Genomic DNA, 17,646 nt, shown 5'->3' with positions numbered 1-17,646 from the left:
GACTCTACACATGGACATCGCCAGATGGTCAACACCGAAATCAGATTGATTATATTCTTCGCAGCCAAAGATGGAGAAGTCTATACAGTCAACAAAAACAATACCAGGAGCTGACTGTGGCTCAGATCATGAACTCCTTATTACCAAATTCAGACTTAAATTGAAGAAGGCAGGGAAAACCGCCAGACCATTCAGGTATGACCTAAATCAAATCCCTTATGATTATACAGTGGAAGTGAGAAATAGATTTAAGGGCCTAGATCTGATAGATAGGGTGCCTGATGAACTATGGAATGAGGTTCATGACATTGTACAGGAGACAGGGATCAAGACCATCCCCATGGAAACAAAATGCAAAAAAGCAAAATGGCTGTCTGGGGAGGCCTTACAAACAGCTGTGAAAAGAAGAGAAGCGAAAAGCAAAGGAGAAAAGGAATGATATAAGCATCTGAATGCAGAGTTCCAGAGAATAGCAAGAAGAGATAAGAAAGCCTTCTTCAGTAATCAGTGCAAAGAAATAGAGGAAAACAACAGAATGGGAAAGACTAGAGATCTCTTCAAGAAAATTAGAGATACCAAGGGAACATTTCATGCAAAGATGGGCTCGATCAAGGACAGAAATGGTATGGACCTAACAGAAGCAGAAGATATTAAGAAGAGGTGGCAAGAATACACGGAAGAACTGCACAAAAAAGATCTTCACAACCAAGATAATCACGATAATGTGATCACTCATCTAGAGCCAGATATCCTGGAATGTGAAGTCAAGTGGGCCTTGGAAAGCATCACTATGAACAAAGCTAGTGAAGGTGATGGAATTCCAGTTGAGCTCTTTCAAAGCCTGAAAGATGATGCTGTGAAAGTGCTCCACTCAATATGCCAGCAAATTTGGAAAACTCAGCAGTGGCCACAGGACTGGAAAAGGTCAGTTTTCATTCCAATCCCAAAGAAAGGCAATGCCAAAAAATGCTCAAACTACCGCACAATTGCACTCATCTCACATGCTAGTAAAGTCACGCTCAAAATTCTCCAAGCCAGGCTTCAGCAATACGTGAACCGAGAACTTCCTGATGTTCAAGCTGGTTTTAGAAAAGGCAGAGGAACCAGAGATCAAATTGCCAACATCTGCTGGATCATGGGAAAAGCAAGAGAGTTCCAGAAAAACATCTATTTCTGCTTTATTGACTATGCCAAAGCCTTTGATTGTGTGGATCACAATAAACTGTGGAAAATTCTGAGAGAGATGGGAATACCAGACCACCTGACCTGCCTCTTGAGAAATCTGTATGCAGGTCAGGAAGCAACAGTTAGAACTGGACATGGAACAACAGACTGGTTCCAAATAGGAAAAGGAGTGCATCAAGGCTGTATATTGTCACCCTGCTTATTTAACTTCTATGCAGAGTACATCATGAGAAACGCTGGGCTGGAGGAAGCACAAGCTGGAATCAAGATTGCCGGGAGAAATATCAATAACCTCAGATATGCAGATGACACCACCCTTATGGCAGAAAGTGAAGAGGAACTAAAAAGCCTCTTGATGAAAGTGAAAGAGGAGAGTGAAAAAGTTGGCTTAAAGCTCAACATTCAGAAAACGAAGATCATGGCATCCGGTCCCATCACTTCATGGGAAATAGATGGGGAAACAGTGGAAACAGTGTCAGACTTTATTTTTTGGGGCTCCAAAATCACTGCAGATGGTGACTGCAGCCATGAAATTAAAAGACGCTTGCTCCTTGGAAGAAAAGTTATGATCAACCTAGATAGCATATTCAAAAGCAGAGACATTACTTTGCCGACTAAGGTCCATCTAGTCAAGGCTATGGTTTTTCCTGTGGTCATGTATGGATGTGAGAGTTGGACTGTGAAGAAGGCTGAGTGCCAAAGAATTGATGCTTTTGAACTGTGGTGTTGGAGAAGACTCTTGAGAGTCCCTTGGACTGCAAGGATATCCAACCAGTCCATTCTGAAGGAGATCAGCCCTGGGATTTCTTTGGAAGGACTGATGCTAAAGCTGAAACTCCAATACTTTGGCCACCTCACGTGAAGAGTTGACTCATTGGAAAAGATTCTGATGCTGGGAGGCGTTGGGGGCAGGAGGAGAAGGGGACGACAGAGGATGAGATGGCTGGATGGCATCATTGACTCGATGGATGTGGTCTGAGTGAACTCCGGGGGTTGGTAATGGACAGGGAGGCCTGACGTGCTGTGATTCATGGGGTCGCAAAGAGTCGGACATGACTGAGCTACTGAACTGAACTGAACGACTGAACTGAACTGAACTGAACTGATGACATGCACTCACTCATTCCTGTATTTTCTTCTGATCGATTCAATGGCAAAGCCTGTTGTAATGAGATATGATTTTATAAGTTATTTGACATCAAGTTACTTGTGTTTGATGAGATAATTCGTTTCTTATCCTTGTCATATGCATAATACTCAATTTCTTCACCCAAGGAACAATTGATCAATAAATATTTGTTGAATGAATATTCAATATCATAAAACTGAGTATAATTCTTGTGTTGTCCTGTTGGCTGTGTAAGGATAATAGACATGGTGCTAAAAACTCAAGTTGTTAAGGTGAGGGTCACAAAGGGAAAGATGTTCAGAAGAAAAATGTAGTGGGGAGACATGTTGTTTTACCAAGGAACTTTCATGCAAGAGCCTCTGCCCACACAGTAGATTATGTAGATACTGTCTGCACCAGAATGTGCAGCTGGGGGTGACATGGGCCTGGAACCCAGCCTGCATTCTGTTTATCTGCTCATCAAGCCATGTTCCTGAGCATGTGGCTGCCACCATCCAAGGAAAGAGTAGGTTTGCCTAATCTCAAAGACGCATGCTTAGTTGCTCAGCCATGCCTGAATTGCTGTTACACTTTGGACAACAGCCCATCAGGCTCCTCTGTCCATGCGATTTTCCAGGCAAGAATACTGGAGTGGGTTACCATTTCCTCCTCCAGGAGAGCTTCTCGACCCAGGGATTGAATCTGAGTCTCCTGTGTCTTCAGCATTGTAGGCAGATTCGTTACCCACTGACCCATCAGGGAAGCCCCTGATACCGATTAACTGTTGGCAGCCCAGTTTCCCTGTGTCTGGATTTTTCTCCAGCAGTTATTATTTAGTCATTCGCCATCTTGAAAATGTTGGCGGGTACACAGCATTACTAATTGTTTCACATGAACACTTCATGCATGGAACCCCATGGTGGACCTCCAAGAATTCTTTCTTGCCATGCCCCCATCAGCAGAGGATTGGACTCTTTTCTATGAATACTGATGGACAGCTTTACTTTGTGGATTTAGGGATTCTGGGAAGGCCTGATAAATGATCCCCAGAGGAATCTTACCCTATTTAACAACTAGAGCTTGACATTCCAATTTAATTTGATCATCTTAGCTCAAGGCATGTTTAAATGAAACAAGTAATTAAGAATTATTCTGCTGTCAGTATATTGCTTTTAGCACCCTGTGGTTATGTATGTCACAGTACTGAGCAGAAGACATTATGGATTTACTTGCCTGAGCCATTTCCCTTATCCTAGGCTCTCTGGGTCTTGTCTCAGTTTTGGTCATCTCATTTTCCCCAGTACTACCTACAGTCTCTGTTACAGAGTAGGCCCTCAGCAGATGTTTACTGAATAAATGAATCACCACCAATCCTATCACATCCTTGTTCAGTTTATTCAGAAAAATTAAGATTCTGTGTTCATAACCTCAAAAATTTATTTTTAAGGTACACTAAAGAAGATTTTGATTTCTTATTTTCTAATCTAGATGGTAAACCCAAATTAGTTCTTCGCATCTTTAGATTTACAGATATCTTATCATTTGGAATAAAAATCACTTCACAGAAAATGGTTTGTCATTACCATCTGCTTCTTTCATTTGACTCTGTGTTAAATTTTCAAATGAGCTTTAAGATTCTCCTCTAGTCCATATTATTTTCATTGCTTTTCTTCATATTTTGGGCATTTGCTCTGGCACTATCCATTAGAGCATATCCTCCTCTTACATGGAGCAATGGCTAGCAAATGGCTGTTCACCAAGAACTACATTTCCCAGCCCCCACTGGGTCAAGTTGTGGTCATATGACTAGTCCACAACAATAAAATGTGATCAGAAATGATGTCTTCTGCCTCTGCTGCTGCTAACTCGCTTCAGTCGTGTCCAACTCTGCGTGACCCCATAGACGGCAGCCCACCAGGCTCCCCTGTCCCTGGAATTCTCCAGGCAAGAACACTGGAGTGGGTTGCCATTTCCTTCTCCAATGCATGAAAGTGAAAAGTCAAAGTGACTGACTCAGTCGTGTCCAACTCCTAGCGACCCCATGGACTGCAGCCTACCAGGCTCCTCAGCCCATGGGATTTTCCAGGCAAGAGTATTGGAGTGGGTTGCCATTTCCTTCTCCGATGTCTTCTTCTAGGCCAATATAAAAAAGTATATTTCCTCCATACTCCTTTCTCCTTTTGCTGGTTGTCATAGAGCAATAATGAGCCTTGTAATCTTTACTGTACTATGGATTCCTTTGGCACACATTGAAAGCCTCTGAATCCCTTTGCAGAATGTTTGTTAAATGTATACAAATCTAGAATTATAAAGGAAACTAACTAAATAAAATTATTAGACTATTTAGAAAATCAGTAATACATAAATATCTGAGTATATTCATTATCTACCACTATGTAACAAATTCAGTTCAGTTCAGTCGCTCAGTCGTGTCCGACTCTGCGAACCCATGAATCGCAGCATGCCAGGCGTCCCTGCCCATCACCAACTCCCAGAGTTCACTCAGAGTCGCGTCCATCCAGTCGGTGATGCCATCCAGCCATCTCATCCTCTGTCGTCCCCTTCTCCTTCTGCCCCCAGTCCTTCCCAGCATCAGAGTCTTTTCCAATGAGTCAACTCTTCGCATGAGGTGGCCAAAGTACTGGAGCTTCAGCTTTAGCATGATTCCTTCCAAAGAAATCCCAGGGCTGATCTCCTTCAGAATGGACTGGTTGAATCTCCTTGCAGTCCAAGGGACTCTCAAGAGTCTTCTCCAACACCACGGTTCAAAAGCATCAATTCTTCGGCTCTCAGCCTTCTTCACAGTCCAACTCTCACATCCATACATGACCACAGGAAAAACCATAGCCTTGACTAGACGGACCTTAGTCAGCAAAGTAATGTCTCTGCTTTTGAATATGCTATCTAGGTTGGTCATAACTTTTCTTCCAAGGAGCAAGCGTCTTTTAATTTCATGGCTGCAATCACCATCTGCAGTGATTTTGGAGCCCCCCAAAACAAATTTTTTTTCATGGTTTCTGTGAGTCAGGAGCAGCTTAACTGGGCAGTTCTGGTCCAGAGTCTTTCAAAAGGCTACATTCAAGGTGACAATTAGGAATGCAATCATCTGGAAGCTTGAGTGGGGAAAAGATCCACTGCTAAGCTTGTTCAAACGGCTGTTGGCAGGTTTCAGTCCTTTGTCACATCCATCCCTCCACGGAGTTCCCATGTCATGGCAGCATGACCTCCCCAGGAACAAGTGCTCAAAGAAAGGGCATAGAATCCATTGAAATGTTATAGCCTAATCTCATAAATGACATAGAATCACTTTTACCAGACTCTATTCACTAGACGAGTATTACACAAAGGTACGAATGCCAGGAAACTGGGGGCCATGCAAAAGCCTGCATGCCACAGTGAATTTTTTGTTTTTGTTTTGAAATACAAAATCTAGAGGAAAGTCTAATAACCCCTGTAATTTTGAAAGTGTGCTGAGTATAAGTGATTCTTTGAAAGTTTGGCAACAACAGTGATGATTAAAAAAAAATCTGTGATTTATCTGTTACAAAGATGCAAGTACTGCTAATACTTTCTGTGGTTCTTGCCTATGTTCATAATTAAAGGAAAGGACAAATTTTGGTTTGAAGTTAACAGTGATGTAACTTTTCCCTTGCAAATATATGGGCAGCCCTGAATTCTATCCATGAATCCTTTGGAGGTTAGCAGACTCTTGAATTCTAGCCAACGACCCTATGAGATTGGAGAGACACAGATAGCTTAATACCCCAAATCACTACTTGAGGAAATAGTTATCAAACCATTACAATTGCCTTGATCTGTTGAGAGAAAGCCCCTACTGTGAGTGAGCCATTATATATTTTAGAGTCTATTTGTTACTAATACTATTTGTTGTTCAGTCCCTAAGTTTTGTCCAACTCTTTTGCGACCTTGTGGACTGTAGCCCACCAGGGGCCTCTGTCACAGGGTTTCCCGGGCAAGAATCTGGAGTGGTTGCCATTTCCTTCTCCAGGGGATCTTCCCAACCCAGGGATCAAACCTGTGTCTCCTGCATTGACAGGCGGATTCTTTACCAATGAGCCATTCTCTCTCTCTCTTTAGTCGTTCAGTCGAGTCCGACTCTTTGCTGTGGGCTATAGCCCGCCAGACTCCTCTGTCCATAGGATCCTCCAGGTAAGAATACTGGGGTGGGTTGCCACTTCCTTCTACAGGGGATCTTCCCGACACAGGAATCAAACCTGAGTCTTCTGCATTGCAGGTAGATTCTTTACCCACTAAGCTATGAGGGAAGCCCCAGTGAGCCATTAGGGAAGTCCATTTGTTACTATAGCTTATCCTATACTCCTTAATACATTTTCCAATTAATTACAATATTATTTCTACTTTATTTTGTCCTTCAACATACACTTTTGAGTAAAATTTTAACTTACCTTTGTGTTAAATTCCATAAATTTATCTGCTATTGTAGAGCATTCATCTCATTCCACTATCATCTAATTCACTAACTTAATATGTACATGTAATAAAGACATGTAGAGACTAAATTATATTATTTCAGTGACTTTTATTTTTTCCTCCAGCTTTCAGTTTTATACACCAGATGGTTGCCAGCTGGATCCCTATGAATAAATTGTAAATAATCAATAATAATCAATATTTTTATGACTCATGCTCCTAAAAGATATTTAAGCATGTTAATGAACTTGTTTTCAAACAATGAGCATCTCATCACAGGGACAACAGATCATCCCATATACCATTGGCAGAAATATCTCCCTGGGACAAATAATGGAGACTGAAAGACTGAATGTATCTTGGTAAAGCTGCTGGATGGGTTTGTGTTAAAAGAGATTAACCTAGTTATATTACAAGGTTGGGAGAAGGCAATGGCAACCCACACCAGTACTCTTGCCTGGAAAATCCCATGGATGGAGGAGCCTGGTAGGCTGCAGTCCATGGGGTCGCTAAGAGTCGGACACGACTGAGCGCCTTCACTTTCCTGCACTGGAGAAGGAAATGGCAACCCACTTCAGTGTTCTTGTCTGGAGAATCCCAGGGACGGGGGAGCCTGGTGGGCTGCCATCTATGGGGTCGCACAGGGTTGGACATGACTGAAGCGACTTGGCAGCAGCAGCAGCAGCAGCAGCAGCAGCAGTACAAGGTTGAAGGGGTTTTATTGTCATAGACATTTAAAAAAATGCTACAACCACTAAGAAAACAAAGTCAGGTCTGTGATTTTACAATTCTTTCTAAAATTGAATTTTAAAAATGAGCCAGTGGTGTTAATTTCAACCTAACTAGCCAGATCCTAGTATGACAAAGTGAATTTTGAAAATAATCGTCTTGCAAAAGCTCAAGCCATTTTTAGGCATATATATCATGGCTGGTTGGAATTCAGTATAAAGATTCCTTTTAAATGGAAGCAAACCATGTAACATTTATAGTTTTGTTACTGAACTATATAGTACTCCCCTTCACTGTTTAAGAGAAGATTCATTAAGCAAAAACAGCACTATAGGGCACTCCAGAAAAAAAAAAAAAAAAAAGAAACAACAATTCTCTCTGGAAGCAAATATCCCCCTTGCAGTAATTTAGAACTAGATTGATCATAATGGTGGTTTACTAATGAATATTTCATTTTCCTCTATTAAAGTACAATTTTGACCATGATTTATAAGAACCACATACAAAAAATCTTTTCTTAGTTAGTCCTTAGCTCCTCCTTATCTTATGCAACTTAAGTAAAACTAAATGGTCTAAATTGAAGATAAATTTGTATTGTAATAGCAGTGCTTATTGTAAAAGTTTTAGAATATACAGAAAAGCTTGCTGCAACTACAGAAAGCCCATGCACAGCAACGAAGACCCAGTGCAGCCAAAAATACATAAATAAAATAAATTTTAAAAAGAAAAAATGTCGTGCTACATTGAAATTAGTTACAGAATGATTATATATATATATTCTCATAATTTTATTAGTTTATTATAAAATTCTAATGCAGTTTTCTTTATGAAAAGCTATAGGATGGAGTTAAACTGTTGGGTCTCTGATAATGTTTGTAGAACATCTAAAGTAACACTTAGGGTAAAATTATTATGACCCTGTATAAGATTATATAACTTATATTGGAAAGAGCAAGCCATCTGCAAAGATGGCCAGAACTTTTCTTATGACTTGGATTTATCTCACAACTCTCAGTAACTTTAAAACCTAGATGAATATTTATTCCCCTTACATTTACTCTTTACTTCCTTTCAGTTTCATGGGGCAAAAATCAGGTATTTTCATAAACAAAGCATAGCCTAAGGTTTGGAGGAAGGTAAGATTCAGGTGTGGCACTGATAATTTATTTTCTGTCTTGATGAAAAAATGTGCTGAAAAACAGAATAAAATATGGCATCACAATTCATCCAGTTGACTTTATCTACTTTTTAAAATTCAATCATTTTTTTGACATTGACACAATCATTTATCTCTGAAAAGTTGGAGGGCATATGCCTTCCCTGCAGGCAATTTATATATTTATAACTGAGCCATCTTCTCAGAGAGATTATTTAATTCTGCTTCCTCTTCCACACCTGTCATCTCATTGTATACACCCTTAGTGTCTCATTTTTCTAATGCTTTAAACATTTAATTTCCAGTTAATATGCACCTTAAATTCATCTTTGAGCTGTCTAGGCTTGAATGCAGATATCATTACCCTATAGTCCCCTTGACACAATGAATTCACAATTTCTGTGCATTTTGTTACCCGTCCCCTCTTGGCTTTTCTTAAGGCACTAATAAATATACCAGCCTGAAACCCTCAAATAGATTTTCATTTCACATTTATCCTTTTGAACAGCCTGGTGCAGCATATAACTGTGGCCCAGATCTGGGAACTACTTAGCCTCCCCTAATGCAAATAGTTTTGTGGTACATATGATGTGTGGTCCATGTTAGAGTTAGAGCTAGATAATTCCAACAATGTCATTGCTGAGAAAGTACAGCAGGGCAGGGTAATGTTATTACTTATCTTGTGCTTTAAATGCATAAATACAAAAGGAAATTTGAAAAGACATAAAACATTAATACTTAAAATTACAGTTCTACATAAGATAGAAATATATTATGCATTATTTCTCTATCAAGACCATTTAATCATTAATTGGACACTGAAATTTCTTTAAAAATTTATTTTTTTTATTTGGGTGCATCAGGTCTTCATTGCAGCATGCAGGATCTTTAGTTGTGGCATACAAACTTTTATTTGTGGCATGTGGGGTCTAGTTCTTTGACTAAGGATCAGATCTTGGCTTCCTGCATTGGGAATGCAGAGTCTTAGGCACTGGACCACCAGAAAAGTCCCTTAAATTTCTAAATTTGTTTACTTTAGGGTAATAAGAGAACTATTCAGATAAATATATATGCTTGTGTACACATGCTAAACTTTGTATGTATCTTATTACTTAGAATCAGATATATGGGAACTATTAACCAACTTGCATATAAGAGGAAGAGCATAAGGTCAGGTTGATCTAATATTACCTCTACTAAAAGTATTTACATGGTTAAAACTGCTGTGAAAAGATGGTAGTCTTTAGAGCCAGATGGACATTTGATAAATTTAGTTGACATGTGACTTTGGCAAGATACTTCTGCAAGGTTCAATTTCCTTATTGTTAAAACTGGGAATATTTATTGAATGTTATATAGTCAGTTCTGCTATAGTGAAACATGTGTGTTCATAAAAATTCATGTGCTAGGGCCCAGAAATAAACATACACATGTAGTCAGTTAATCTGTGACAAAAGAGGTGAAGTGAAATGAGGTCGCTCAGTCATGTCCAACTCTGCAACCCTGTGGACTGTGGGCCACCAGACTCCTGCATCCATGGGATTTCCTAGGCAAGAATATTGCAGTGGGTTGCCATTTCCTTTTCCAGGGGATCTTCCCGACCCAGGGATCGAACCCGGGTCTCCTGCATTGCAGGCAGATGCTTTAACCTCTGAGCCACCAGGGAAGCTCAAGAGGTAAGAATATACAGTTGAGAAAAGACCAAGCAATGCTGGGAAAGTTGGACAGCTGCAGGTAAATCAATGAGGTTAGAACACTCCCTCACATTATACACAAAAATAAACTCAAAATGGCTTAAAGACTTAAATACAAGCCATGAATGACACCATATGACACATGCCTGGTGGTAGAGTGGCTAAGACTCCATGCTCTCAATGCATAGAGGGAAATAAGGGAAATAAAATTTCACACATCACAACTAAGATTCTACATGCTGCAACTAAGACTCAGTACAGCCAAGTAAATAAATATTAAAAATAAAAAAAGATATACTATAAAGCTCCTAGAAGAAAATATAGGCAAAACATACTCTGACATAAATCATAACATTGTTTTCTTAGGTCACTCTCCCAAGGCAAAAAGAAGTGAAAGCAAGAGAAGAGAGTAACAAGGATGAGATGAATAGATGGCATCACTGACTCAATGGACATGAGTTTGAGCAAAGTCTTGGAGACAGTGAAGGACAGGGAAGCCTGGTGTGCTGCAGTTCACGGGGTTGCAAAGAGTCGGACACGACTTAGAGATGGATCAACAACAACCTATAATGGAAAAGAATCTGAAAAAGAATATATATATATATATATATGTAGCCACATATATATACACATATGTATATATGATTGAATTACTTTGCTGTCTATCTGAAACTAACACAACCTTGTAAGTCAATTACACTTTAATAAAATTTTTTTTAAAAAAAGTAATGTGCTAGGCAAAATCACAATAAAAATCACAGGGTTTTTGGCAAAAATAGGCTTAGGATATAATACTCAGAAACTTCATCAGTTACAAGTGAAAAAAAATAGGAACCTAGCAAATATGGTAGCAGAGTTTCATACATGTTAAGTGGTTAAGAAACACATAAATACTAAAATACTATTTTATTTTAAACCTGAAGTTTATTTGTAGAAATGGGTATCAAGAAAGTTGTGAGCTGTTGTGAAGAGGTAGAAGGAGAGTAATCTGAAATCAGAAGGAAAGCTGTAACATGAACAGAGGATGGATGTGAGTTGAAATAGCTGGTAGGTGCTGGAGTTGCTTATGTTTCAAAATTCCCATTCAGTTCAGTTCAGCTGGGTGTTAATTACTGCACTCATGTAGCGTTTCTTGCCTAACCTTATTGTGGCAATCATTTGCAATATATGCATGTATCAAATCATCACATTGTATACCTTCAGTTCAGTTCGGTTCAGTCGCTCAGTCGTGTCCAACTCTTTGCGACCACATGAATTGCAGCACGCCAGGCCTCCCTGTCCATCACCAACTCCCGGAGATCTCCAGTAGCATATTGGGCACCTACTGACCTGGGGAGTTCCTCGTTCAGTATCCTATTATTTTGCCTTTTCATACTGTTCATGGGGTTCTCAAGGCAAGAATACTGAAGTGGTTTGCCATTTCCTTCTCCAGTGGACCACATTCTGTCAGACCTCTCCACCATGACCCGCCCGTCTTGGGTTGCCCCGCGGGCATGGCTTGGTTTAAACTTATACAAAGGTATATGTCAATTACATCTCAATAAAGCTAGCAGGGAGGAGAAGGCAATGGCAATCCACTCCAGTACTCTTGCATGGCATATTCCATAGACGGAGGAGCCTCATGGGCTGCAGTCCATGGGGTCACTAAGAGTTGGATGTGACTGAGTGACTTCACTTTCACTTTTCACTTTCATGCATCAGAGAAGGAAATGGCAAGCCACTCCACTGTTCTTGCCTGGAGAATCCCAGGGACGGGGGAGCCTGGTGGGCTGCCATCTATGGGGCTGCACAGAGTCGGACATGACTGAAGCAACTTAGCAGCAGCAGCAGCAGTGTTTCTTGAAGACTAAGTGGCACAGAGGCACACTGTCCTTGTCTTTTTGACTTCACACACTTAAGCACATGCTTCTTTTGGCCTGGAAGACAATCTCCGAGACGGTCTCCAATGATCTCCACTTCCTGGTATTCACACCTTTCTTTAGTGTGCTTTCACACTGCACCAGGGTTAGGTCTGAATGGCCAATAAAATACAGTAGAGTGATGGTGTCACTTCTGAGATTAGCTTATAATGGTAACAACTTCTTTCTTGGGCTCCCCTTTCTCCCATCATTAACTGGGGGAAGCCAGCTATAGCATGAGGACTCTGAGGCATTCTGTGCAGAGGTCCATGTCATTGGGAGCTGAGGTCTCCTGCCAACGTCCACCTGAGTTGTGGAGTGAATCTCCAGACTTCAGATGTTTGCAGTCTTAGCTGACAAATTCACTGCAACTTCATGAGAGACCCTGAGCCAGAATCATGCAGATAATCCCTCCAGATTCCTGACCCACAGACACTGTGAAATTACTGTTTAAAGCTGCTATGTTTTGTTATACAGTAACAGAGAAACTACTACATTTGATTTCATTTGTCTTCTACCTCCCTGGCTGTTTTTTCTCAATCTCCTTACTGGTTCCTCCTCCTCTTTTAATAAATGTATAAATGTTGAAATTCCCTGGAGTAGAAAAAATCTCCTTCTGTTTCTGGAATGGAAAGAACGGTAGTGAACATAATTAATCAAGAGGAAGGTGGTTCAAGGTGAGAATAAATAGATAAGTGCAGGTTGTGGTACATAAGTGGTTATGGATATATAGTGGATAAGCTACATAAGTAATTTGGATTTCAATCCGGCTGCAGTGGAAGGTTAAGATTGTAATCAGAGATATAGCATGATTTATTTGAAAGAGATCATTCAAGCAGCTTTCTCTGAGAAATGGATTGACAGTGGGCAGGGAGACCAGCTAGGAGGCTGTTTTAGTAGTTTAAGTGAGTTAACAATGATCATTGTGAGAAAAGGAAAATGCAAATAATTGCAAATGTGTTTTGGAAACGGATTGACAGGTCTCAGCTGATTTATTGGATTAGAGATTTAGGGAAAGAAGAAATAGTGTTGCTCCCTAGGTTTTGACCTTAATTCACTGGAGTTTGATAGTGTTATAATAGTTGGGAAGATTGGAGAGAATAATAGGGAAGGAAAGAATAAACAGATTGGGAGAAAGAAAGGAAATTAGAAATTTCATTTTTTTGTAACTTTTTATTTATTTATTTATTTAGATGCACCAGGTCTTAGTTTCAGCATGCAGGATCTAGTTCCCCCACCAGGGACAAATCCAGACCTCTTGCATTGGGAGCATGGAGTTTTAGCCACTAGATCACCAGGGAAATCCCAGGAATTCCATTCTTAATATTAGGTTTGAGATGTGCGTGAAACCTCCAAGAAGAAAGACAAGGTATGAAGTCAAATATGTGCGGGTCTGTGGTTCAAAGGAGAATTCCAGCTTTGAGATAAAGTACAAAGATGATACTTCAAATCACAGGATGACAGATATAGAGAGACAAGAGATGACTCAGGACTGAACCCCAAAGAATTTCAACAAAGAACATTCTGCTCCTCCTATAACCTCTCTCAAGGAAGAAATGGTTTTTGGTGATAAATCTAATCATAATTCAATTACCTCACTTTAGGTGGCCTTTCCTCTCTGCTCTTTAATAGCTAGATTAAATAGCCAGCTGGCATGATCTGTGGGCAAAGATTTCTTATGAAAACTTAGAAAGTATTACATTTATTGCAATAATCTTGTGAGAAATATGCACATTAATCTTGGTGGGACTTAAGAACAATGCTTAACAGTCATATTTTGATATTTCAATTTTTTGAAATGAATATTAAGGAACAATAGTGTAATACATAATTCTTGAATATATAATTTTGCTAATTTTAAATCTTGGGGAAAAAACAACTTCCATGTTCGTAGCAGGCAAAAAGAGGATAGAAAGAGCGACGGAGGTGAGGTGGGGATCCCAATCAACTTGTGCTCACCAGTAGGAAGTGAAATAGATTTGGCAAGGGGAACCATTTATTTCAATTGTACAGATACGGAAAAATGCCAGACCATTTGAGAACATGTCCTCATAAATAGAAAATGTCTCTACCCAAAACAGAGCATGCAGTTGAAGGTTCTTGTTTGTGAGCAACAGAAACCAACTCTGGTTAGCTCACTCAGAAATTTACTGAAAGATATCAGCTAGCTCCAAGTATCAGCATACATTTTATCACACACACACAAAAAGGAATCAACACAAAGCCTTGGGAAGGATAGGAACTGAGGAGGTAGCAGAAACAATAGCCAACCACTCCCAGCCTCCCAGCCTGCTGCTGCTAAGTCGCTTCAGTCCTGTCCGACTCCGTGCGACCCCATAGACGGCAGCCCACCAGGCTCTCCCGTCCCTGGGATTCTCCAGGCAAGAACACTGGAGTGGCTTGCCATTTCCTTTTCCAGTGCATGAAAGTGAAAAGTGAAAGTGAAGTCGCTCAGTTGTGTCTGACTCTCAGCGACCCCATAGACTGCAGCCCACCAGGCTCCTCTGTCCATGGGATTTTCCAGGCAAGAGTACTGGAGTGGGGTGCCATTGCCTTCTCCAGCCTACATAGCCTAAACTCTTTTGGTCCCACTTTGTTTTGCCTGCTTCCCACTACTAATGGGTTAGCAACAGTTACTCTTCTCAGGGAGTGGGAAGACACTCTCCAAATTCCCCTTCAACTTTAATTTCCCCAAATGAGAAAACAGTTCCAATGTTGTTCAGCCTAAAAAGACAAACAAAACCAGTAGAAGGAGGGAGTCTGCCTTCCAAGTCTAATCTTCCAACACCATTTTTAGACAGCAAGTTCTTTCTTGTTCTCTCTTTCAAGTTACCTTCAATGAAACAAACCAAAACGCTAAGTTTTATAAACATAGAGTAAACTGCCAATGACCATTAAGTTAAATTTAGCTTACTGATTTATTATTCTTTTCATAGGCATTTATCTTATTAATAAGGTTGTTTACAATTACTATTTCTTCTTCGGAAAATTTCTATTTTTATATAATGTCCTTTTGTTAAATGGGCTCTTGATTTTCTCATGTTCCTCTCCACCTTCTTTGTATTTTCAACAGTGTAAAAAGTTCCATTACAAAGAATGGAACTATAATGGTGGAATTTAAAAGCAGTTATACTGCCTCAGCAGAGAAGGCAATGGCACCCCACTCCAGTACTCTTGCCTGGAAAATCCCATGGATGGAGGAGCATGGTTGGCTGCAGTCCATGGGGTCGCTAGGAGTCGGACACGACTGAGCAAGTTCACTTTCATTTTTCACTTTCATGCATTGGAGAAGGAAATGGCAACCCACTCCAGTGTTCCTGCCTGGAGAATCCCAGGGACGGGGGAGCCTGGTGGGCTGCCGTCTATGGGGTCGCACAGGGTCGGACCCGACTGAAGCGACTTAGCAGCAGCAGCAGCATACTGCCTCAGGTAGCAACATAACTTCGTTTTCAATGCATTCGCAACAGAATTGCAGAGAAAAGCTTAAGATAATATCCTAGCTTATAAAGCACTCTTGTCAGATTGTGGTTTATCCTGTATGGGTAAGGGCTTTTAGCTTTAAATCACCCCCCTTCCTTACTTGCAGAATAGAAGTTGTATTGAGCCATCAACGGCTTTTCCTTTTTTTCTTTTAATATAGTTTATCCATTCAACAAATATTTACTGAGCACCTACTGACTGCTTGGGACTTATCAGTGCACGACATAGGCCAAAGATTCCTGCTTCCATATTCTGATAGTGGTGAGGGGTTGAGGGGCAGGCTGTACAAGAAATAACCGAGAATACATCTCATACAAATGAGGTATTTTTTCTAGTTGAGCTCGTAAATTGGATTGTGATGAGAGAACGCCCTAAGCACAGTATTAAATCCACGGCTAGGGCCCAATACTGGACTGCATTTACTGATAGAAGACTGGTTGCTAATTAGAACTTTTAAATCCTTTCAGGCAGTTCAGGTCCCTAAACAACAAAGTAATAACCATTTTAGGCCCTAAGGAATTACGCGCAGCTAAGTCTTAATAAAAAATGTGCTATGATTCTTATTTGAAATTTTATCCAAATCAAAAAATGTGGCTTTCCCATTCATAATCTGGTTTATATTTTTGGCAGATTAGGTTGTTGCTGGACCAGCACAACTGATCGTTAAGCTTCGCGTTCTGCTTTATTTTTATGCTCAAACCTTAGACGCTCGAGGCGTCTAAGTGGTAGTGCTTTAACCACGTCCGAGGACAGGAAGCATCCTCTGACGCAAACCGCCAAGACAGCGTAAGCCACTTCGGAGTACTGCAGCGTGGACTCCGCTACCGGTAGGAGAGGTGGTGTGACGCCACTCTAGAAACGGACGCAGATCGTGGCCATTTTTCTACTTTCTAAGTGCGTCTGGCATATTTTCTATCAAACAAAAAGCGACACTTCCTAGTTTCCAGTTGGCGTCTGAGAAAAAACTCGGCGCTTCCTGGCACAGAGAAACGCAGTGTGCTAATACAGTCCGTGTCTTTTCCTCAGTGTGAAATTATCCTTTTGTTTCTGGCCTGGTCAGAGTTGGTCCCACAGAAAAAACAGACCAGACGAGCAAAGGTGGGGGCAAGCGAGGTCCGGAGGGTTCGCTCAATGCAAACCAGAGACCAGCGAGTCCCCCGGTGTGGAACCACCACCTCACATCACCAAAACACCCCGCCCACTTTCTACCGCCACCCTGGCGGAGGCGGCTGATGAAGACCGGAAGGCGGAGCCGCCAGATCATCGCGCGAGACCAGCCACGCGACTTCCCAGAAAGCCTCAGGCAACATCTATACCGCGGCCGGAGAGCGGCTTTAGGGCGGTGGGGTGGGTGGGGCTTGGTCAGATATTTAGCGGCACCGGAGGCCACGCCCCAAATCGGAAGTGACGGAGAGGAGCTAGCGCGTCGAAGATACCTCTATGGTTTTCCTCCCGTTCTTGAGTGGGGAAATGGCCGCTGTGTAGTTACCGGTGAGATAAGTCCCGGGAACCGTCCTTCGGCGTGTCAGGTAGGCCTTGTGTTGCGTCCAGATAACTCAAAAGGCAGTGAATATCGAGAAGGAATGAATATTACTGAATCTTTTGTTGGTAGTGGCGGGTTGGCGGTGACAGGAGAGCCCAGGAAACGTTGCGCCGTTATTTATGCGTTTCCCAGCCAGTTTCCCTCAGGCTTTCGAGGCACTACGGGCCGAAAAGGTGGGGGGTGGGGTGAGCAGCGAGAACCGTGCGCGCGCGCGCGCCTGCGAGCCTGGCTCGAGACCCTCAGACCGCGCGGCCTTCCGTGCGCTTGCGCAGATCTGCCTTTTCAACCCTTCCCCCATTTTCCTCAGCCCTGATCTCTGCGCGTTGCCGACTGAAAGCTCGCCCCGGCGCACGCGCGCTTCCTCTTCTCTCCCTTCCCCGCCTACGGCTCCTCAGGCGGTC

General features: G+C 41.5%; 1 protein-coding gene across 4 annotated transcripts in view; it reads left to right on the top strand.

Annotated features, from left to right (window-relative positions):
- The first annotated feature begins 17,162 nt into the window (after nucleotides 1-17,162).
- Nucleotides 17,163-17,646, top strand: part of BCLAF1 (BCL2 associated transcription factor 1) — a 31,117-nt gene continuing 30,633 nt past the window's right edge. For all 4 annotated transcript variants that reach the window (XR_011145819.1, XR_011145820.1, XM_068984867.1 and 1 more), the window contains exon 1: nucleotides 17,163-17,231. The gene's annotated coding sequence lies outside the window, so the exon portion shown is untranslated. The remainder of the gene's footprint in view (nucleotides 17,232-17,646) is intronic.

The sequence above is a fragment of the Capricornis sumatraensis genome, chromosome 13, assembly GCF_032405125.1.
Source record: "Capricornis sumatraensis isolate serow.1 chromosome 13, serow.2, whole genome shotgun sequence".
In the NCBI taxonomy this organism is placed as follows: Eukaryota; Metazoa; Chordata; class Mammalia; order Artiodactyla; family Bovidae; genus Capricornis; species Capricornis sumatraensis.
This window is presented reverse-complemented; position numbering and strand designations above follow the sequence as displayed.